The sequence below is a fragment of the Emydura macquarii genome, unplaced genomic scaffold (genome assembly GCF_026122565.2).
Source record: "Emydura macquarii macquarii isolate MOO-44397 ecotype Brisbane River unplaced genomic scaffold, CSIRO-AGI_Emac_v2 contig_369, whole genome shotgun sequence".
NCBI classification, from domain to species: domain Eukaryota; kingdom Metazoa; phylum Chordata; order Testudines; family Chelidae; genus Emydura; species Emydura macquarii.
The window spans coordinates 12421522-12445769 of NW_027130506.1; the positions used below are offsets into that span (position 1 = coordinate 12421522).

Below are 24248 nucleotides of genomic sequence, written 5' to 3' on the forward strand. Positions count from 1 at the left end.
GTCATTGGCATTTAATATTATAGAAGGGGAAGTAAAGCTGTTCTTATCATAAATGTAACCTTTTCAAAACTTACTAAGCTCTTTCTATCAATAATAACCAATAGCCTGCACAATCAGGGATAAGTGTATATTGCATAAATCAGTTTCTTTTGATCCATGTTACATCTGTTGCCTCTAGGTAATGTTAATTTGTTTTAATTAGCTGAACCATTTCATTATCTCAGGTATTCGGGTCTCTGCTCTGGTAAGGTGATGTTTGGTCAATGCTTAAAGCTTCTTTATTTTTGATCTAGTGCTTGTACAGAAGCTCTGATGCTTGAAATATGTACACTCTGTGTGTGATTTTAATGGCCATCTTCTATAGCCTTCACAAGTTTTCAGGGTTACGTTAGTTATTCACTAATCACACATTTTGTCTTCTAAATGAGACACTTCCAAGATCAAAATCATCTACAGTAAAAAACATTGTTGCTTGTTTTTGGTTTGCTTGTTTGTTTGTTTTAATAGCACCTTATGTAATTACACATTTCACCATTTTTCACTCCACTCAGCTGGGACAACAATGAATCGGTCAATTTCTCTTTTAGGGTCTCATATATTTACACAATGGTTTTTCTCTTTCGGTTTCTAATGCTGCAGGAATGTTTTAATAAAAAGAGAGTTTTCAAATTAAATTTAAGTTAACTCAGTTCTTCATATGTTTTCCATTCTTCCCCCCCTCCTCCCCCCAAACAGCTAAAATTTGTGGCCAGAGTTACTTGTCAATGTCCCTTTAAGATACTCAAGATTTATAGGCTATGTAATATAGTTACAACGAAGGAGAGCGGGTGAGAAGAAAGCAGGAGGTGATTCTTTAAAAAGATTAAATATTATAGTTCCTGACCTGCGTTCCCTCAATTTGATCATCTAAGTAGGTTAAAAGTTCCAGAGGGGTAGCCGTGTTAGTCTGTATACAGCAAAAACAACGAGAGTCCTGTAGCACCTTAAAGACTAACAAATTTCTGCGGGCATAAGCTTTCGTGGGCTGCAACCCACTTCATCAGATGCATGAAGTGGAAACCACAGATAGGGGGTATATATATACATCCAAGGGTAAGGAACATAACAATGGAGAGAGCTAGTGCTAACCAAGTTAGTTCAGTTAGACTAGATGAGGCCTATTCACAACCATTGATTAGGAGGTGAGAATGTGTGAGCAGTGACAATTACTTCTTGTAATGAGATAACCATTCCAAGTTCCTATTCAGACCCAGTCTGATTGTGTCAAGTTTGCATATGAGTTCCAGCTCTGCAGTTTCTCGCTGAAGTCTGTTTTTGAAGTTTTTTTGTTGAAGTATGGGAACTTTCAAGTCAGCTACAGAGTGTCCTGGGAGATAGAAGTGTTCTCCGACTGGATTATGGATGTTACCATTTTTTATGTCTGATTTGTGTCCATTTATTCTTTTGCGTAGTGACAGTCTGGTTTGGCCAATGTACATGGCAGAGGGGCATTGCTGGCACATGATGGCATATATTACATTAGTAGATGTGCAGGGGAATGAGCTCCTGATGGTGTGGCTGATGTGGCTAGGACCTGTGATAGTGTCACTAGAGTCAATGTGCGGGCAAAGTTGGCAACAGGGTTTGTTGCAGGGATAGGTTCCTGGGTTAGTGTTCTTGTTGTATGGTCTACAGTTGCTGGTGAGTATTTGCTTCAGGTTGCTTCTGTAAGCAAGGATAGGCCTGCCTCCCACAGCTTGAGCGAGTGAGGGATCATCTGCTACGATAGGTTGTAGATCCTTAATGACGTGTTGGAGAGATTTTAGCTGGGGGCTGTAGGTAATGGCCAGTGGTGTTCTGTTGTTTTCTTTATTGGGTCTGTCCTGTAGTTGGTGACTTTTGGGTACCCGTCTGGCTGTATCAATTTGTTTCTTCACCTCCCCAGGTGGGTATTGTAGTTTTAAGAATGTTTTATGGAGATTCTGTAGGTGTTTGTCTCTGTCTGAGGGATCGGAACTGAATGACTTTGTTAGCACTAGCCCTCCCCATTGTTATGTTCCTTACCCTTGGATGTATATATATACCCCCCATCTGTGCTTTCCACTTCATGCATCTGACGAAGTGGGTTGCAGCCCACGAAAGCTTATGCCCGCAGAAATTTGTTAATCTTTAAGGTGCTACAGGACTCTCGTTGTTTAAGTAGGTTAAATTAGTCTCTCAACAATACAAATATCTGAGGGTATGTCTATATTGATGGCGGCAAAGTTGCTGCCGTCAGATCTATCTTTCTGGATTGATTGAGCAGTCAGTGTAGACCCACTCAATCAACCCAGAAATCGACGCAGTAAATCCACCCCCTTAAGTGACGTAGCGCTGCGTTGACGGGAACACGGTTCCCGTCAATGCAGTGCAGTGAAAACGACGCGCAGAAGGGAAGCACAGCAGTCAACGGGAGTTATGCAGCTTGCGTAACTCCCATCAGCTGCCACCGAATTTCCAGGTAAGTGTAGACCAGGGCTCACTCACATTAATATGTGGGCTGGGATTTCCCCAGGTGCTCAGCATTGATCTAATTCTGCCTTATTAACTCCCATTAATTTCAATGGGAAAAGCAATATGCCTAATGCTGAGCAGTTCTACAAATCTTAGGATGGGATTTTCAGGATCTCAGCATCTATGTTGCATTTAAGAATTATATGAGCTAGTCTTGCCCCGTTAGGGGTCAGGAAGGGATTTTTCCCTTCAACGTATTCTGTTTTTTTCTTTTTGTTTTGTTGTTGTTGTTGTTGTTTTGTTTTTGCCTCTGAAGCATCAGAGAGGGACATTGCTTGAGATGAGACACTGGATGGGGTGAGTCAGTGCTGTGAGCTTTCTCTCTCTCATGTGCTTAGTTGGCTGGTTCTTGCTCAGGGTCTAACTGATCACCACATGTGGGGTGAGGAAGATATTTTCCCCCCAGAGCAGATTGGCAGGGATCTTGGATTTTTTTGCCTTCCTCTGCAGCATTGAGTTGAGGGTCACTTGCCAGGATTATCTGGGTATATCTCACTTAATCATTTCCCTGCCATTGCAGGAGCCTTGGGCATTGGTGCACCTTGGTCCCTCCTGTTCTCTCAGTGGACGTTCTAGCTTAGTCTCCTGTGGGCTATAATACTTTGATCTAATTTTGGTAATTGGGTTTAGTGTGTGGGAGGTGTTGGTGGCCTATGATATGCAGGAGATAAGACTAGATGATCTTGTGATCTCTTTTCTGGCTTTAAACCGTATGACTCATACTGCACTTGCTGAAATTAGAGAAGGGATTTAATTTTAAATGCCTTATTTTTCATGATGTACATTTTGAATCAGTGCATCTGCCAATTATCTCTATCTGTTATATTTATGCAGACTTTGGGCTCAGTGCTTATATCCTTCTGCTATTTTTTTGTAACAGAACATTAACTCTCTTCCTGCCAAAAACACCTTTAGAATAGAAATGCTATTACAACTACAAAGGTGCAAATCGTATACATACAAGTGAGTATGGAATTTAATCAGAGGCCTGATTTAATTCATGCCAGCTCAGGACGGGATAGCCTGGTGATATTGATTAGGTTTCCTTTAATTCAACAAACATCTGCTGCAGTCGTGAGGCACTGGCAACAATTAACAAGTCATTGTAAATAATTTCAGAAAATACGCATGTGAAGGAATACGTTACTGAAAATGTTTCAAACAAACAGATTCTAGTTCTGTTGGTCTAGCAATTCGAGGTCTGTAGTACGTAGTGATAACAGGTTATATTAATCCCATTTCTGCTTGCAGGTGTATGTTTAATCTTATTAGAGATCTTTACAACATGATTTTATGTGATGTTATGTGATGTCAGACACTAGGTGCAGGCAGTGGCACAGCTGGAGCACTACTGCAGATTTAAATGGATGATTTTCTTGTTCCCTGAATATTATTTAAAATAGACTCCAATTTAGGGAAATGGTACAAAAATTATCCAAAAGTAAAGCAGAATGGAGTTCATATCGGTTTGGATACGTGCAACCCTTCTGCCAGGTGAAGTCAGCAGCGACAAGGGTTGGGTTTAATATCTAGGGGTTTCTTTTTAACAAAAAACCCACAGAACTGGCTCGAGCCCCCACCCAATAACCTGCGAAAAATACACCCCACCACTGGGTGCCTCAAAGAGGCAATACTTCCCCTCTCACAAGCACCGAATCTGTGTGTAGAAAATAAACTTTTCAATAAAAAGGGGAAAGTAATCCAGCATTAATTTGGAAAATGCCACAAGCATGATTCAGAAGCACATGACCATGAGCAAAACACCCACCCCAGAGTGTCCTTTGCCTCAGGTTTCCACCTTGTGGTGACAAAATCCAGCCAACAAAAGTTCCTTCAACGTGCCACTCCCCTCTTCCCCCATCACACCCAACTCACAGTTGTTGTCCTTGGTCAGCAGAGACCCAGAGGTAAGAGGTGCATTCATGTGAGTTCATTTCCCACTGGGAGGAGGAGGCATCTAGGCTCACTCCGCCATCGCTTGCTCCACCTTCAGCCGCTCCACTGCTGCTTGTTCACCGTCAGCTGCTCCACTGTCGCTCACTCCGCCATTGCCCTCTCTACTGCCACTATGCGGGTGTCTTGAGGTCCTGCCACTTAACACGGCTCTCAGTGATTTCAGCTGTTGGTAAGGAAACCTCACTGCTGGTGCAGGCTGGGCCATCTTTCACCAGAGACACTGTCTCATCTAATGCTTAGGCCAGGTTATCGGTGATGTCAGCTCTAGTGATCCACAACAAAGTCTTGGTCAGTTCTGTCATTACACAGTGGAGAGTGGCAGGGGCCATGATGTCTAGGACCCTTAGGGGGGGCCCTCACCATCAGATAGGAACACCTGTCCTCACCCTTTCCCATTCTGAGTCTGGCTAGGCTTCAGCACACTCCCTGGCACAGGCTCTCTGTTACCCCTTTACATAAATGGGACCCTGTGATCTAGCTGCCCTCGGCCCCCGCAGCTAGAGCTGACTCCCCAAAGACACCCCAGTTGCTTAAACACATCCTTTTCTAGAACTTCAACCTTGTGGCACTCTGGGTTTACAGTTCACCTCTTCAGGGACACGTGATAGTTGAAGCACATAACATGCAGACTTTGCAAAAAGGGATTCTAAAACACTGACTAGATCTTTTTGTTTATACCCATATATTACCAACACATGTGCCCAGCACCATGTCGTTAGCTATCACAGATATTTAACAGAATGGACCAATGTTAGGTATACAGTTTTCAAGCACTGTAATTCAGCCACATTGTCCAAGTGACATGTTGGATGAAAATAAGCCTTATAAAACATGAAGATTTTAGATGTAGATCATATCAACCTGAGGTTTTCTCTTCGCTGTTTAACTAATCTGTGATGGCAATTACTTATATTGGATTAATAGCACAAGACATTTTGCCTGTCCAGTATAGAAATCATGACTATAAAATATATTATATACAACATAAAGGTAAAGTTTCACCTCCTGGTTGCCTGAGGACTTTCTACCCCTAAATACAGAAACACCCAAAGCAGTAGTGAGCAAGCTGTGATAAAGATCCATACACTTAGAACTCTCAGACTTTCAACTTGAACATTGAAACAATATAATTCTGCTGGCTGGCTCTTGGTTGAATGAGAAGAACTGAAGAACAAAGTGGGATGTCACTGAAATAAGAAATGTAAGGATTATTATCTGTTCTACTACAAACAAAGCAAAGACAGAGATGTCTGTGTTAGCATTATGATATACAAGAAATTGGCAGGAAATAACACTGAATTCTAAATGATTGGATTGCTCAAATAAACATAAAATAAAATTATTTAATTGCACCCCCAGCCATTCCTCACCCAGGTGAAGATGGAGGTAGAAGATTTGAAGCAGACATCAAAAGAGTTGGAGAAAACTATCATTATGGAAGAATCCAATGCTGAAATATGCAAAAAAAAATATATGGAAAAGTTAGAAGTAGGACAGGATAGTGCAGGGACACAAGGACTCAAGGAGTTTATAGTTCTACTTTAAGACTGTGAACAAACTCTGGGCTCAGTTCTCCGATGTTTTGCTTGTACAGTCATTTGAATCTGCCACGTGGGTATAAAGTGTTTTATATACACTTTGCATTCATTTTGCACTGATGTAAATAATTGCACAATGTGAAAGGCAGCGAAGAATCAGAGCCTCTGTGGACAATTAGGTTAGTAAAACTTAGTCTGATGTCACCTGTGCTGAACAGAGGAAAGTGAATATAAACAAATAGCTAATCACAAGGCTAACCTCCCAGGCAGAAACTCTCAAAGAAGAAAATGGTCCAAGGACGTGGAAGTCTTGCAGAAATAGACCCATGAAGAACAGATAGAAATTCCAAACCAATTTCAAGCGCCAATAAAAGCTGAAAATGATGAACCCAGCTTATGAGAAAGCTCTGTCTCCCACACAGATGAGCTTTACCCTTGTGGAAAAAAGTTTCATCCTTCCAGATACCGTGGGTTCAGGTCACTGAGCACCTTGAAGATAAGAACCAAGAACTTGAAATTGATCTGGTAGTCTCTGGGAAGCTAGTGGAGAACAGAGGCTTTTGTTGTATCTGAAGTCTCACCTCTTATAATCCTTACATAAAATCAGTTTCACTCTTCTCCAGAACGCCTTAACTGGTACAACCAGTTTGAGTCATCTCTCTAGCTTGTTCAGTGAAGCTTGCACACAGAGGTTTCACTGAAGGATTCTGAAACACTCAAATGTTGAGAGTCCTGTCTGGACTTGTTCCTTTGGCCAGGCTGGAACCAAGAATATAATTATAATTTATTCATACAAAAATTACATGTTGGTTTCCCCAGAGATACCATGAGATCATCACTTCAATACTATGACAAAAAGCTGAAATTCCATACCTGACCTACCTGTACAGTTCTTCCATTTTTGGAGAGCTCTTCTGAAAGTTTTGTTCCATTTTATTTTGGTGATTACTGGAGATGAATCAAAGCTTGAGATCATTTTTGTTCGCCTTACTTCTCTTTCATTGAGAAAGCTGTACCTGACCAGATACCAAGCAAATTGTTACAGAATTTGCAAAACCATCTGCTCACCCATCTAGTTTCATTAGTCCTTTTTTTTTTTTTTTTTAAAGAGCATGGACACCATTGCTTAAAGACTTTATAAAAAATAAATGAGTTCACCTCTCAAATTTGTACTGTGAAGCTGGAAGTGCTAATAAATTAATCATTTTTGTCAAGATATTTTACTTAGTATTTAACTTTACAAAGTTTGCTTACAATGAAACTTACTTATGTATCGTGCCTATTCCCTCTGCACATTTTGTAAGATAGTTGTGTACATCTGTACATATTTAGCTTCTTTGTTATAGCTGCATACTCAGGGCCTCTTTCTGATTTCATTTCCACCAATATAAATTAGAAATAACTCCTTTGATATCAATGATGTTATCCTGGTGTAAATCTGATGGAATCAGAATCAGCCCCACAACAATAATAGCTGACTAAAAGAGTATTAAATTAAGCTCTAGTATTATTTTATAGTGAAGGCAGCTAACAAAATCTAAATCATGGAATGTGGGCCACTGCTTAGAGTAAGGAACTGGAAGCAAGCCACTGACTCAATGTGACCTTATTTAACCTCTCTGTGTACTAGTTTACCTACCTGTAAAATGTAGTCGTGTGGAGTTTCATTTCCTGAGTTTGTTGTTTAAAATTAGTAAACAATTAAAATTGGAAAGATTTCGGAAAAGAGCTACAAGAATATTAGAGACATGGAAAATGATTTATAATGAGAGACTAAAGAAACTAAACAAGTACCTATCTAGGGACGAGATTTCTGGTAGTAAGCAGCTATTTAAACTAGGTGAAAAAAACCATAAGAACGACCATGGTTCAGATGATTGGCCCATCTAGCCCAGTATCCTGTCTCTGACACTAACCAGTACCAGATGGCTCAGAGGGAATACACAGATCAGGGTAATTTTGAGTGATCCATCCCTTGTCATCCAATCCCAGCTTCTGGCATGAGATCCAATGGTTGGAAGCTGATGCCAGACAAATTCAAACTGAATATAAGACACATATTTTAAATCATGATGGTAATTACTTACTGGAACATTTATCTCAGGATTTGGTTGATTTTCTGTCACTTGCAGTCTTTAAGTAAAGATTGGATGTCTTTCTAAAATGTAGTTAGCTCCAACAAAGGTTTTAGGCTTCATGCAGAAATTACTGCATGAGGTTCTTTTGCCTGTTATACAGGAGGTCAAACTAGATGATCCCATCTGGCTTTAAAATCAATGAAGCGATGAATAATCATAGAATCATAGATTAGGATTGGAAGAGACCTCAGGAGGTCATCTAGTCCAACCTCTTGCTCAAAGCAGGCCCAACCACAATTACATCATCCCACCCAGGGCTTTGTCAAGCCAGGCCTTAAAAACCTCTAAAGATGGAGATTCCACCGCCTCCCTAGATAACCCATTTCAATGCTTCACCACACCCCTAGTGAAAAAGTTTTTCCTAATATCCAACCTAGACCTCTCCCACTGCAACTTGAGACCATTGCTCCTTGTTCTGTCATCTGCCACCACTGAGAATAGTCTAGCACCATTCTCTCTGGAGCCCCCCTTCAGGTAGTTAAAGGCTGCTATCCAATCCTCCCTCACTCTTCTCTTCTGCAGACTAAATAGGCCCAGTTCCCTCAGCCTCTCCTCATAAGTCATGTGCTCCAGCCCCCTAATCATTTTTGTTGGCCTCTGCTGGGCTCCCTCCAATTTGTCCACATCTTTTCTAGAGTGGGGGGCCCAAAACTGGACACAATACTCCAAATGTGGCCTCATCTGTGCTGAATAGAGGGGAATAATCACTTTCCTTGATCTGCTGGCAATGTTCTTACTAATGCAGCCCAATATGCTGTTAGCCTCTTGACAACCAGGGCACACTGTTGACTCATATCCAGCTTCTTGTCCACTGTTACCACCAGGTCCTTTTCTGCAGAACTGCTGCTTAGCCAGTTGGTCCCCAGTCTGTGCATGGGATTCTTCTATCCTAAGTGCAAAACTCAGCACTTGTGCTTGTTGAACCTCCTCCGATTTCTTTTGGCCCAATCCTCCAGTTTGTCTAAATCCAATGATGTTAATATATATCATTTTTTAGAACTGAACTTGTATCAAACTTTTTAAAAAGTGTGTTTAATGTTGGAATAAATCTGTTTGTTTCTGGTTTCCAACTGGATCAGATATGAAAGTGCACAACTCCTACAAGAAAGACTGTTCTTATAGTATTTCCATTTAGGATTGAATGGGGAAATGCCTAATGAAAGTCTCTTTTTGTGAGATACCCAGTCAAATTTTGCAGACCTAAGAGGCTCAACTAATTCAGATAGCCACCCAATGGAAAACCACACACTTAACCTTTGAGGTTCACTCACTTTCATGTTTTGTAAAGATCATTATTATGTTTTGTTAAGCACTGCTATTCACTCTGTCTCTGAACACAAGAACAAAGGGACATTCAATGAAATGGAAAGGGAACAATCTGACAATTGATAAAAGGAAATATATTTTCCCACAATGCACAATTAACCTTTGGAATCCATAGCCACATGCTATCACTAAGAACAAGAGTTTAGCAGGAAACAAAAATTTGTTAGACATTTAAATGGATAATCAAGATATCCAGACATATAGTAATACATGATTTTAGGAACAAACAAGAATTTTGGAAGAGATATAAACCCTAATACTTCAGGGCATAAACTAACCTCTAGCTACTGGAAATTAGGAGAAATTTTCCCTGAGAGTAGGTTATCTCATAACTGCTTACTGTATGGTTTTATTGCACTTTCCTCTGAAGCATCTGGAACTGACTATTGTCAGAGAGAGGATACTGGGCTAGATGGATCATTTTTCTGAGTCAGTGGGTCAATTTCTGTGTTGCAGTATTTTTGAGATTCGATTTGATATAACTCCGTTTCAAGTCTCTATATGTAAATCTGTTAGTTAATGCTACATCTGGATTTCTACATCCTATGACACAGAACAACTATAGAAATAATTCTTTTAATTCTTTCTAGGCCCAGGGCACTGTGAAGCTTTTTGCCAATCCAACAGTTACAGTCTACAGATTTCTTTTCATCTCTGTCCTTTCGCACCTTTGAAAGAAACAGCATGATGGAACATGTGTACAAGATACAAATGATAATGTGCATCAACTTTTTACATTAATAAATTGTGCAAATCACTTTACTTTCTTCACTGATTAAACTCAAAACATTCACTTTAGGTATGACTTTTCACCGCATGCCCCCTCAAATTACTTTTGCATTACTTTGCCCAATTTTTAAAACTTGATTTTTTAAAAAAAGTTCCTATTTATATATAGCATAAACTGCCTCCCATGATTGATGTTAGTTCATGCTAAGCAATCCTCCCCTTCTTCCCACCAGAGCCAAGTCTACATTCCCTGTTCTGATATCCAAATACCGTCTGATAATTTCTTGCAGATATGGTCATTTCTTAGGAGGAGAGACTGCCATGTGGTTAAGGCCCCAAACTGGGATTTAGAAGATCTCATTCCCAGCTGTGCCACAGACTTGCCGGCTTTGAAGACTAATTTTCTTTTTAACCGTATTCCACTGGTGCAAATTTGCCCTATGTCCTCGTCCCAGTTGTATTCCAAAAGTGCTGATACAGTTCCTCCTGTATCAGATCATTAATCTCCAAGTGTCATTTGCCAAAACCTCATTCCCACCAGAAACTAGTCCGCATATCCTAGATGTAGAGAGGACTTTGAGATTTTATTTGGTTAGGACTAAGGCATTGGGGGTGGGGAGAATCACAGCCTTTGAGAACTGATGTAAAAGGAATGAGAGTTACACTCAAGAGCTGCTGAAGTGAGTTACTCTGTGTATACACGGCATTGGAATATTGCCTAGAATGTCAGTACCTCCTAACGACCTCCTCACTGCCAGGGCTAAGGCAGCCCGTAGCAAGCCTCCGTAATGTTTTCATCATCAAAGTCTGCAACACTGCTACCAAAAGTTCTGTACGCCAAAAGTTCTGTACACACATTTTTCATCCTACTTGGCATCTAGTTACAATACTTGTTTGGGCGGCTAGTTCTGTGGGCTTGTTTAAGGTATAACTCCTCAGGCCATTTACTTTGAGTAAGGAGGGAAGGTGAGTGACTAGTGTGATTACGCAGAGGCAAGACGGTTGAAGAACCACGTTTAATTTGGTAAGTAACTATTTGTAGTTTGTCCAAGATAGCTTTTGCCTAACTCCATTGGTTAGGACTCTAGGTGGGTATTTATGATCAAGTAAACATGTGACCATATAAGTGCTTACAAGAGTTGGGATTCATCTGTGCTGAACAGGAAAACTGGCATCCTCTTAGGTTCTGGTATATTGGCCCATTGTGGAATGTGGTTCCTGAATTATCCTGCATTCTGATGAACTGGAAGCAACAAGAATTTCTCTTTTCAATCATTGCTACCAGCTATGTGAGCTTTCTCTTCTGCGGATGGGCTAAGGGTTTTCCTGAGGTTCTGCTGCTTACAGCAGTTCTTATTGTGGTCATGCCACTGAATTCCTATTGTTGACATTACTTACCAATTATGCAGAGGTTGGTGATGAAACCAGAGATTATTTTACATCTCAGAGAAAAGTATGTAGGATTCCTCATGCACTGTCTGGGTTGGATCACCCTTTCCCATGATCAAACCCACAGGAAGGGGTGAAGGTGTAGAAAATCTCCATAAGGAACCCCATATGGGAGTTTCTTCCAGGGCTGGGGTTTGTTCCTCTCTACAGGATGAGCCACGGAGCATGGCTCCAAAGTGGGTGGATTGTCACAGACCCACAAGAAGCCAGGCTTGCTATGTCTTCAGTAACTCTGCTCACTGCAGTTCCACTGGAACAAGACTGCCTATCAAGAACTTCCTCTCGCCATGGCTGAACTAACCAGTCACCAAAGAATGAATCGTACTGTGCTGGGGACTCAGTAATACAAGTAATTTAGCCTCAGGGTGTAGTGTCTTTTCAGCATAACCTTTGTGATGTGTATCCCCTCCACACCTGACCCCAATCCAAAACACGGCAAGCTATCCCCAGCACACACACTGTATCCACAAATCCTAACCCCAGACCAGGGTGAGATCTGCACATGAAGGGCATACTCAAGAAGTGGCTCTCGGGCTGGAGGAGCACAATCTGGGCCTCTGATTCTAAATGTCTGTTATGAAAAACAGCTATGTGGATTTTTACAAAAGGACACAACAAAGATGACAAATAATAGGCTAAATTCCTCCCTAGGATAAGCAGCTACAACTCCTTGCTTAGCCTCTTGGTAAGGTTAGTGAGCTGCATACACATGATGTTTAAACAATGTTCTCAACCGGGCATAGAGTAATCCAATTTGCACCCACTTTGCATTTAGTTGGTGGGCAAAGTGGCATACTATGGGAACAGAAACAGGTGTCTCAGGAAGAGGATTTAAGAGGAAAGTGTAAGTAGCTTTTCCTGCTCTCCCCTCTTCCACTTTCTGAGACCCTGTCTACACTTGAGCAAATACCCTCTTGCCACCTTTAGCATGGGAGGATCTTTGACTGGACAGCGGAGAATGAGAGAACCCCAAACACAGGCAAGGCAGGGAGAGGGGCTGCCATCTTTATCTCACCCCCCTTTGGTTCTTGATTTAACCATTGGCTGGGTAAAGGGGATAGGGCCAGCTGATGGGCTGCTATGTGATCCCCCATCCCTGGACTATTTGAGCTAAGCCCGAGCTTTGCAAAAGCCTTTTAGAGTATATCTACACTGCAATTAGACACCCTCAGCTGGCCTGTGCCAGCTGACATGAGCTAAGGGGCTGTTTAATGGCAGTGTAGCCCTTCGGGCTAGATCTGAAGGCCAAGCTCTAGGACCTTCCACCTCCCAGGGCTCTAAAACCCAGGCTCCAGATTGAGCCCAAACCCAAATATCTACACTGCAATTAAACCCTCCCTTAGACTGAGCCCTGCAATCCTGAGTCAGCTGGCCCGGGCCAGCCACAGGTTTTTAATTGCAGCGCAGACACACCCTTGCCCTCCGGTTAGCTATGCGAGAGCTGGGTGGGGCAAAGTAATGCTCTGCCCCAGGGTATAATTAAGAGTTGCAGCCTGCTCTTCAGACCCACCGCACATCTGTCAATCATTTGCCTGCTTGTCCTGGTCAAAGAGTCACCTCTGAAAATGTGAGCGAACTTTGCAGCTTGTGTAGACACCGTTTAACACCTTTATAAAGGTATTATCTGGTCATGGTCCACCCTGGGGCAGGTTGCCTTTTCCAGTAGATTAACTACCTTACACAGAGTGTACAAGTAAACCCCATGAGATCTAATGTGTTGTTTGTATTAAGGACAATTATGAAAATTACATAAGCATAAAAGGACAACAGGGATTTTAGACTAACCATTTTTGTATTACCATCATGCCTAGGAGCCACAGTAGTGAAGAATCCCACTGTGCTGGATGGAGCATGAACAAAGAACAAAAGTCAGTCTCTTCCGCAATGAGCTTACAATCGAAGTACAAAACAAGACACGATAGATAGTAGACAGACATATGGAGGAGTAAAAGCAAACAATGAGACACTATTGGCCAGCATGATAGGCAGTGGTCTCAGCTTACCTGTGGTCAAGTTTTATGTAGTTGTACAGAAAAGAAGAGTTTTAGAGGAGGAGTTAGTTTTGCATATGTTTACGGGGAGCTCGTCCAACCAGTAACTGTGGTCAGAAAACTGAAAGTAAAAATCATTCTCTTATTATACAGATCTGCTGCTTGTATGTATTATCCCATCTGCCAACTTGTAAAAACTTATTGTAATTCTAATTTACTAGTTAACACTGCACTGTGAGCCACAACAGCTTGGGAGAGTGAGTTGAGTTCTTTCTTTGCTCACACAGGAACCCTGTTAACTTTCCTACAATGGAGTGATGGATACAAATGAGGCAGAACTAGGGTTGCAAAATCACTGTTAGTGATGTTAGTGATCCACAAAGAATCCAGCTTGACGCTTTTATCCAGGCTGAATTTGCATAGCCAGCTGTTAGAAAAGCTCTTTTTAAAATACAGACCCTCATTTTTGAGAGTGGAACTGTACTTTTCATTTTATTCTATCTAGTTATTTTATTAAAAATACCCCCAATACAAAACTACAAGCAACAAAAAAGCACAGGCAACACTTCTCTCTCACATTCCCTCCCCGTGTACTTTTCTCTAGCCCATTATTCATTTTTCTGTAAGTTTCCTTATACTGGTACTTATTGCTTTTCATTGGTTACAGCTTTGGCTGGGATTTCTGTACCAGTCAGAATTCTCTTATTATTGGAGCAAAGTGCCCATCAGAATCATCTCTTTTTTGGGGTCAGACTCCAGATGAAGGATTCTGTATTATATCAAGACTAATAGATGTTCCCCTCTTGATGCCAAATTTTGCCTTTGGAAGCATGAGCCTGGGTCCCAATTAAATAAAAGACTTATGCATTTACGCAACTGAGAACAGAATTTAGTTTCAGCCTATTCAATACTACTAGAAATCTCACCAAATAATTGAGACACTTCTTGTTCCAGCAGGTTTCTTTGCTAAGAATTTTGAGTTAAGGTATATTTAAAAGGTGAACAGCAAAATTGCTAATAGTTAAAAAATTTAAGGCAAGATTCCAAAACAAGGCAAACATACAGTTGGTAAAGTTATAACTGATCATGTACTATACCAAAATTTCCTAAAATCATGGGAAATCTGAGCTACAGATTTCCTGGTTTCTCAGCCAGAATGACATCACAGCTACCATAGACAAAGGAAATACAAATAAAATAGGAATTAGAATGGGATAGTTCAAGCCATCTGTTTATGGGATCTATTACGTCTCTTGCTGAGAAATCAGGAGGTGTACAGCTCACATTTGTCATATTAAGGTGAATATTGTTGCAAATTTTAGCTAAATGTATTTTGGTGGTATTGTTCCGTTAAATCCAATGGCACATTACAGGATTAAAACTGTCTCATCACTAGACGACAGATAGAAACTACAACAGCAAATCAATTAATCAGTGAACTTTAGCAATTTCTGATTTACCAAGAACTAGTTTAACTTCTGTGGATTAAGGTAGCACTCCCATTGAAACAGAGCAGTGCATACATGCTCACTGAGGATGGTACACAGGTCTTAGGGAAGATGATAGGACATTTTCCCCCCAGTGTATTTGTTTTAGATTCGTTTGTCTGATAGATTTCACATAGAAAACTTAGATTCCATTCTTGATGCCACTTACTTTTGGGAATATATATATATATAGAGAGAGAGAGCAAGAATATATAGAGAGAATATAGAGAGAAATATAGAGAGAGAGAGCGAGAATATATAGAGAGAATATATAGAGAAATATATAGAAAGAGAGAGCGAGAGAGAGCACATTTTTCTACACCTAAAGCCAGGGAAAGAACTAATGCTCCAGTTTACTGTGAAGTGATGTACTGCTTGGTATAAAACTAATAGGATAAGTAATGATAAACAAAGGGTGGTAAACTTGTTTTGCAAGTTTGTCAACCTTCTTGGGAGTACAGTTCCACTGGAAGGCAATTTAAGTAAGTGGCACACTGTTTGCATTAAAGTTTTATGGGGATTTTAAAATGTCAAGTGTCACCATGACATAGATGGTAGCAATAAGAGCAAGATTCCCTAAACTCTAGAGCTCACCAGTCAGATGTGGGGTAATTGAAGGTCAGACTGCACACACCTAATGCACCTAGGATACTAGGGTGATGATGAGTGCCAGTACCAGCTAGGAAAGCTGCTTTTGTTTAATATTTTGTTTCAACTATATAAAGAAAATGTAGACCCCACACTGCCAGAGAGTATCTTCTCTATTCAGCTCAATTTTCAGAGACACATCAAAGGTGATCTAGTCATTAAGCGCCTTCACAGATAGATATACAGAAACAATTTCCAAAAAATACTGATGTGATTTAGGAGCATCAGTCCCATTTTCAGAATTTACAAAGCACTTAGAAGCCTACGTCTCCATGGCTTAGCTTCCCAAGTAGCTTTGTTTGAAAATTTTGCGCATGGTTTCTCAAAAATAGGTCTTGATTCAGATGGTCAATAAAGTCTCCATACCCTACATCAACCATGGAGACACTGGGTTGTGCCTTGTGTCAGGAAGCCTTGAAGGGTGGAGAGTGGGGTCTGTCCCACAGCACATTTGTCATTACAACTTATTCTGTCGACATATTGTCTATCCCTGACAGATAAGTCACTCTGTGGTAGATCTTTAGGAGTTGTCTCTAGGTCAGGGAGTGGTGTGTGGATCAGCTCATCTTTTGCTGGAGATACCATTGCTAAAGTTGTTTACCACTTACCAGACATCTTCATGATTGAGGAAAAGCCATGCTAGTGAGGAGTGTGTACTCTGTCTGCTGGAGAGGGGGGCTGCTGTAGGCCTATTCACCAGTATCTCACGTCAAAAGTCCTCCGTACAAAGTAATACGAGGGTCCTTGCTCCATTCGTTCACCAAGGATTACTGCTTGGAATCAGTCTCTAGGAAGAAATCTGTTTCACTTAGTTTTAATAGAGCCTATTCTGGAGTATAGGGAGCCCAAAATTTCCTCCTAGAAGATTTTCTTTCAGGATATTCCTTATTACAGCACGACATACTTCTCCAGTTTCGTTTTCTAGATACAACCATAAAACTGATTGCATTTAGCCCTCATATAGCAATAGTATCATCTCCCATTAATTGAAAGAGAAAGAAAAAGAAAATGCAAGATAGAAGGAGAGATCATCTGTCAACTTTTTGGATTTGGCCTTTGGCTTTGGATGTTGCCTGTTACAGTGCTTCTGACACTGTTTTTAGGACAATCCTCTCACCTACTTACTCTCCACCCAAGAGAAAGTGGAAAGTTCAGAGAATGGGAAATGACTTATTTTGTTCCTCTGCTTTCTCCTTACATGCAAGATTCTCTCACTCAACCATCTGTCCTCAACTGGAAGGCATAAATGATTAGATGGATTCTCTGTACCTTAAGTCTTTAAACCTTGATTTGAGGACTTTAATAACTCAGTCATAGGTCAGGAGTCTATTACAGGAGTGGGTGGGTGAGGTTCTGTGGCCTGCGTTGTGCAGGAGGTCAGACTAGATGATCATATTGGTCCCTTCTGACCTTAGAGTCTATGAGATAATGGGTTTAATTTCTGCCTTATGACCACTCACTTCTCTATTCCCCATTACCTCTTTGGGGATGTTGGACTCCTGCATTATTTGGGGGAGAAAGGGATGAAAAATACATGTTTATTTCATCTACAGTTAAAAGTTAAGGGAATTCTTGCTTCTCACTTTTGAAATGAACTGGCTGGAATGTTCTGGAACCTCTGAAGTAGGGCACATCCCTTAAAGCCAGTTTATAGGTTCCTGAATGGTTTAAAAAAAAAAGTTAGGGGCTAAGAGAATGTCCTAGAATAATTCATGGTGGTGTCATGTGACCCAAGCATGAAAGTCCAGCATGGTTTTATCCTCACACGAACAGAATTACAAAAGTAGGTAATTATCTCATCTCTGTGAAATGTTTCTTCATTTGTGCAGCCATGCGATAAACTGCACTGATTTTTCACCTTTGTCTCTCTCCCCTCTTCTCCAACTCCTCCAGCATTACTGAACAGCTTTCAGTAGTTTCCATTTAAAATAAAACAAATAGAAAAATTTGTCACAAAAGTGTCTTGTCACTTGCTCTTAAATCTGGCTCAGGTAGAATCTGATATTTATAATTGGATTAAACGATATTCAGTATTGACAATAGTCAGTTCTGGATCAGTGATAGGTGTCCAACAGTCTGTGAACCAACAGGGCTAGGAATGCCTAGCATATTAAACTGAAGAGCTAGGAATCCCTAAACCATTTGCTCCAGGCATCAACCCTTAAAAATCGTACCTCATTCATTTAACACACAAAACAAACGTTTAGAGGTTTTTTTAAAAAGTATTAGTTCTTTTTCTGTCACTGCAACATGTACAGGGTAACTAATGCAACTAGTTTTCTAGAAAAGATAAATTGTACCAATGAAAAAGGTAAAACTCAGATTTGTAATATGTGGTATATGATATCTAAGGCTGTGAAATGAAATAAATATTTTATTGACATTTGTTTAGAAGGACTTGCATCGCTCACCTCTTAAAAATGTACCCATTCTAAACTTTTGCAAATAAATCCATTATAATAGGGTTCTAAACGTGTGCATCACATCCTCTAGGGTCAGGTACAGGTTTCAGAGGGCCCTTATAGTTGTGGAGATAACCTTGAATATGGGAACAGAGTGCAGACAGGCTGAAACAATACTCTTAAGAGATATGAACTGCCCCACTAATTTCAATAAAGGCCCTAAATACTCAGCAATCCTGTGGACATGGAAAGAATGGTTACTTACTAAATAATTGGTTACTCTAAGGTATGTTCTGGGCAAGTGGATCCCACTCATGGTGATTAGCAAGCAGTCTGGTCAATCTGGATGTGAGAGCTAGGAGATCTGAATAAAGACTGGGAACTGCCCTGCCAACCTGGGTGTCTGCTCTTGATACTGCCACCAGTGCGTAATGTTTGGGAAATGCATGTACTGAAGACCACGTAGCTGCCCTACAGATTTCTATTAATGGTACTTTGATGAAACATGCTGCTGCAGATGAAATAAAATAGGGGACATTTCTTGTCATCTTCAGCGGCAAAAAGGTTTACCTGAGGAAATCTCCATTTCTGGAAGACCTGCTGAAGGACTATGTCTTTTAATCTCCACTCATGAGATGATACATTCTTCTTACTTAACTCATCTACCAGGGCACTGGCTTCTCCTGCTAGGTGTAGTGCTATGACATTGACTTGGTGCAAAGTGCAGCATTCACAAAGGGCATCTGATCTTACTCTCCCTTGTCTGTCATGTAATACATGCCTGCAGAATTGCCTATTAATACCTGTACTGACCCTTTAGAATTGGGAGAAAGCAGCTGCATGCTAAACAGATAGCCCTCACCTCCAAGACATTTATGAGGTCCATCAAGTCCGTTACTGACCAAGTACTGTGAGTCTGACACTGATCTAAGTAAGCTCCCCAACCCTTCCTGGAGGCATCAGAGATCAGTATCTTGACAGGGACTAGTGTTTTAAATGGATTTCCCTGACAGTTTGCTGGAGTTCAATCACCACAGACACCACTGAGCAGATAAAAAGCTGTGAATACCTGGACAAAGTTCTCATGTGATCTCGGACTATAGAAATAGGTGCTGGAACTATGGGTGCTGGGCGGTTTGCTGCACCCCCTGGCTTGAAGTAGTAGTAATAACCCAAATACATGGCTTTTGCCTTCAGCACCCCATCATAAAAAATTTTCCAGCATCACTGACTGTAGAAATCCTAGTCTGAGTCTTTGAAAGGGCATCACATAAGTACACAAGGCTACATGGCTTAATAGCTGAATATAGATCCTTAGGGGGTTTTGGGGGCAAGCTTGAACCTGTAATATTAGTTGACAGATGTTCCGGAATCTCTTGAAGGAGAAAGGCTCTCACTACTCTGGAGTCCAAGATTGCTCCAATGAATTCTGTTATGATGGAAGTAGGTATGGATTTCTTTAGATTGACTATGAGACCTGAACAGGAAATTTGGTGCAAGATTAGTCCAACTAGATTGCTCTACCTGCTGTGCTGATGTCCCTCAAATCAGCCAATTGTCTAGGTAAGGGTATATCTGTATCCCTAAAGGGCAAAGGTTAGCTGCAGTGACCAACAAGCACGTTTTAAAAACTCAAAGGGCTGTACAGTGATAAAGAGAAATAATTATTATCAATTCAGAATGCCTGATGGTATCAAAGGTAGAAATCTGTTGTGCCCTTCATGAATGGGTCTGCATCCTCCCTTCTTTTTTGAAATAAGGAAATATAATCTTTCTGTGAATTCTTAAGGTACCAACACTACTGCCCCCATATGGATCAGAGTCTCTCTGTTACATAAGGATTTTGTGAGATAGATCCCTGAAGAAAGATTGGGTGGCAGGAGGGACACTGTAACTGAATGGTATAACCACCCTGGATGAACTGAAGGACCCAATGGTCCACAATAATTCTAGCCCAAGCCCAGAAGGTTGAAAGGCCAGACCCAAAGGTCAAAGCTTGGGGGCAGAAGGAGAGCGATATAGATGCACATAAGATGGAACAGTATCTTTGATTCTGCCATCAAAACTGCTTTTTCTGAACATGGCTTGTCTGCAAGGTGCCAGAGAATGAAACACAGGGTCACATCTCCTGAAATTTTGATCTTTGTCTAAATTGATCAGAAGGTCTTTGATGGTAGAAATAGCTCATGGTAGATGGCTGAGGTCTCTGCTTAGTGGGTGCATGCAGCCTGTAGTGTTTTCTTCTGAAAGTTGGGGTATATAGGCCCAAACATCTTAAAGTGGCCCTAAGATCCTTTAATGAATGTAAGGAGTCATCCATTTTAGAAACGAACAAGTCTTGATGATCAAAAGGAAGGTCTTGAATTGTTGTCTAAATCTCCTTGGGCAGACCACAAGCAGATAGCTAAGAGTCCCCTTTCACAATAATTCAAGTTGTCACCACTCTTGCTACTATATTAGCAAAAACATCTTTGCATGCTTCTTTAGATTCTGCAATCAGTTGCCCCTTAGTATAAATTGATTTAAATTTGTCTCTTAAAACCAGAAGTTTGCCTATGAAGTCCACTCCTCTATCCCATTGAATATAATTGTATTTGGTTTAGCATTGAGCCCAGATACTGTGAAATCCTGACCGATAGTGAACCAGAGAAACAGATCTTTCTGCCAAAAAGATCCAGGTTTTTTTTTCTTGTTATGGACCTTCTTTGGATCTCTCATTAACAACAGTGATGATCAGATATGATGAAGACAGATGAGTATAGAAGAATTAAAATACTTGCAGTAATATTTGATATTTATTATCAGCTTGTCTGGAGGTTGCTTAGATGGAAGGTGATGTTGCCTACAAGTCTCTTGCAGGTTCAGTGGGTTCTCAATCATCAAATCGTAGTACTCTGGTTTGAGTAGCTAGTTGTAAAATGTCAAAAAAAAAAAAAAATCCTGACCAATTCAAGAAGAATTTGTAGTGTTTCCACCATCCTCCTTAAAAGCTCTTGAAAAGCCTTAAAATCATCTATAGTTGTAGGTACCAACAACATCATGGCATCCTCTGGAGAGGAAAATGAAGTGTTTTGAGTGGGAAGGGAAGATTCCTAGTGATGTACTTTCTCCACCTCTTCCATCACTAGTTGCTGAATTTCTTAGTTTTTCTGTTTTAGAGGAGAGTGTGCAGGCTCTGAAGGATCTCTTTGAGAGGATCTACTCTCAGATCTCAATGGAGGAGGAACCTGATGCCCTGAATGGGGAGACCAAGGAGACCAGTATGGCCATAAGAGTGAGGCATTGAGGACCCCTCTAAAAGTGGTATGACATGACAGCTTATGCTGGCTACTCTCCATGGATGAGGGTGCAGATTTCCTGCTTGAGACAGATGAAGATGATGATGAAAATTCCTCCAAAGGGGTAGAAGGGGCTTCCTAGAAGGGACAATCACTTGTCTGGCATAGCAGGATTTAAACTGATCTTTAACAGACACTTTATTCTCCAAAAAGTAAAGGCTAATAGCAGAGAACAAAAATTAGGCCACAATTTTTTGCACAGGGAGTAGATGATCTTCAGTCTTTCCAGATTTGTGTGACAGAGGCAACGTCCTTTGACTTTCTAAACATCTAGCTTTAACATCCAGTTGCTGTGGTGATTGGCCCTATGTAACTCTCTAAAATAGACAGATAAAACACCCAAAGTGGGAGCTCTGGATTATAAAGTAGTAGGGGGGGGAAGAGTTGTCATTCTGAAGAGTTACTCAAATAGTCACATCATTGACTGCAGGTCTCAACTTTCATAATACATCACCTTTGTATTTTTAGAATTTTATATATAGTATTGCACATCCACTCTGTCCAAAGTTCATTTTTAAATCTAATTTTCAAGATTTTAATTCTGACTAATTTCTTTTCCTATTAAGTCAAGTTTCTGCCTAGCACAAACGGAGCTAAGAAACCTTGTGATAAACATTGTGCAAGAGAGAAGAAATAGGCCAGCTTCCAAGATTGTCCAAGTGGGGGAGCATAAGGAAATGAAACAAATAATGCACAAAGAAGGCAAAACACATCACCTCCCTGAAGCATAACAGATTACACCAAAGTTAGTCATTCATTTATGCATTTTTAGAACACATTGTAAGAAAAATTAAAAGTTGTCTTAGCAAAGCCTGCAATTTTCAGTGTATTAGGTAGGGCTCCATTCCCAGAGAGCAGACTAGTAGAAATTTCTCCTATTAGACTCAAGTGTCAGCAATAATATTTTGCAGACACCATCAGTCAATGCATTTCTAATCCTCAGCACTTGATGGTAAGTGAAAGTATTAATTATGTATCTAACTTTCCCTAAATACTCCTTTGTTACTATTCAGCTCTTTCTGTCAGATTGCAAGCTCTTCAGGGTATGAACTATTGTTTAGTGTCCTTTATGCTGTATAAAAAAAAACCCTATCAGCACTTTATCACTTGACATCAATTTTGTTTACAAAGCAGCCAGTGATAATGTCTAATGGATTTTTCATCAAAAGCGAAGCTTCATAAAGACATTCAGTTATACCCTCAAAAGGCGTGGGGAGAGATAACGGGACGGGACAGGGAGGGAAAGTGTAGCAAAGTGATCTTGTTTTTAGGAAATCGCACTGAACACTATGTAACTTGCCTCACTGCCATTATTTAAAGGCTTAAATGGAGCCAAACTGAAGAATGGATTCATTCCTTTTTACAAGTTAATTACAGTAATAAATGTAAGTGAATTTACATGAGACAAACAGATACAAAAAAAATTAGCTTTCCACTGATTGGTAGACAGTGTTTCAAATCTGCAATTGGTGTTTTATTCTGAAATTAGAGAGATTTAGTGAAGTATTATCTAGACCGTAACTCTTACAAAATGCACTGGGCTCACTGATTGCACATCAATCTTTGAAATTCTTAGCATGGTTTCTTAGTTTCCCACACTGCTAATTGCATACAAAGTTCACTTTACTGAGTAGGGGCCCCCTTTTTGCAGTTTTAAACAGGCCTTATCTTCCTCAAGAATGAAAATATGCTTTTTTACTTTCTTAAACTGGTCAATTTCTAAAACAAACACATTGTTTACAGGAAGTTATTTCTCTGATAAAAGAGATGCTATCAAAGGTTGATTGATCCAAACTGACAGAACTACATTTCCTTAATTCTGCATGAAAAGTTCATGCACTACTTCTCTTTCTTGTGCTAGATTCTTTTCCTTAAAAGCAAAATACTTCAATGCTACAGTTAACTAAAAATAAATTTTAAAAGCAACTTACCTCATCAAAGCAGTATGCAAGTGGGGAGGATGAAAATGATTTTATTACTGTAAGGAGTTAAAAATCCATCTAGGTATTTATAAAAAAGGCTGCATGATATCTAGAGCTAAGCAGTGAATATAAAGTGATGAAAAAAAGACCTTGACAGGGCCCTTTAATCACTCGCTACTCTTGATGCTGTTCAGAGAGGTGTTGAAGTTAGTGACTTTTTACTGCTGTAAAACGTTAAGTAAAGCATCCTCAGGTTATAATTGTTAGTGTTGCCCTTTCCACTTCAGATTCAAGTCTCTCTTTTTATTGGCTTGCCACCACAAGTGTCTCTGCTGTCTTCCAGAATGCTATACAATTAAGGTAATTTTTATACAAACACTTATCCTACTGAAAACAAAGTATTGCTGCAATTCAAATCTATGAGTTTTCTTAATGACATGGCATCAATCCTCCTTTAATACTTCTCACTAAACTCAACATCTGTGCATTATGTTGGACATGTAATAGATTTTAAGATTTCTAATTCCATCTTTCTGTTTTTCCTCCATGTTCTTGCATACTGTAGGTCATATTTACACATTAAATTCTAATTTTTCAAAGTGGTGTGAGAATTGCAATCAAGGGGAAAAATAATTCTGATCATGGCTTTGCCAGTGATTCGGTACATTTATAAGCAAAACATTTCAAACTAGAATAGTGTCTAAGGGCTTGTCTACATGGATAAATATACCAGTATAACTATCAGTGTGACTCCCTGCGTGGACACTTATTGCAGAAGTAAAGTGTCTTTTT

General features: G+C 40.2%; 1 long non-coding RNA gene across 3 annotated transcripts in view; it reads right to left on the reverse strand.

The window, feature by feature from the left end:
- Positions 1-24248, reverse strand: part of LOC137142348 (uncharacterized) — a 60225-nt gene that overhangs the window by 3597 nt on the left and 32380 nt on the right. The window contains exons 1-2 of one of the 3 annotated variants that reach the window (XR_010916898.1): positions 6909-8712; positions 4408-6785 (exon numbers count right to left, since the gene is read on the reverse strand). This is a non-coding gene — a long non-coding RNA (uncharacterized lncRNA). Of the gene's footprint in view, positions 1-4407; positions 8713-24248 lie in introns of those variants that run through there. The other 2 variants (XR_010916896.1, XR_010916894.1) reach the window with 2 other exon arrangements.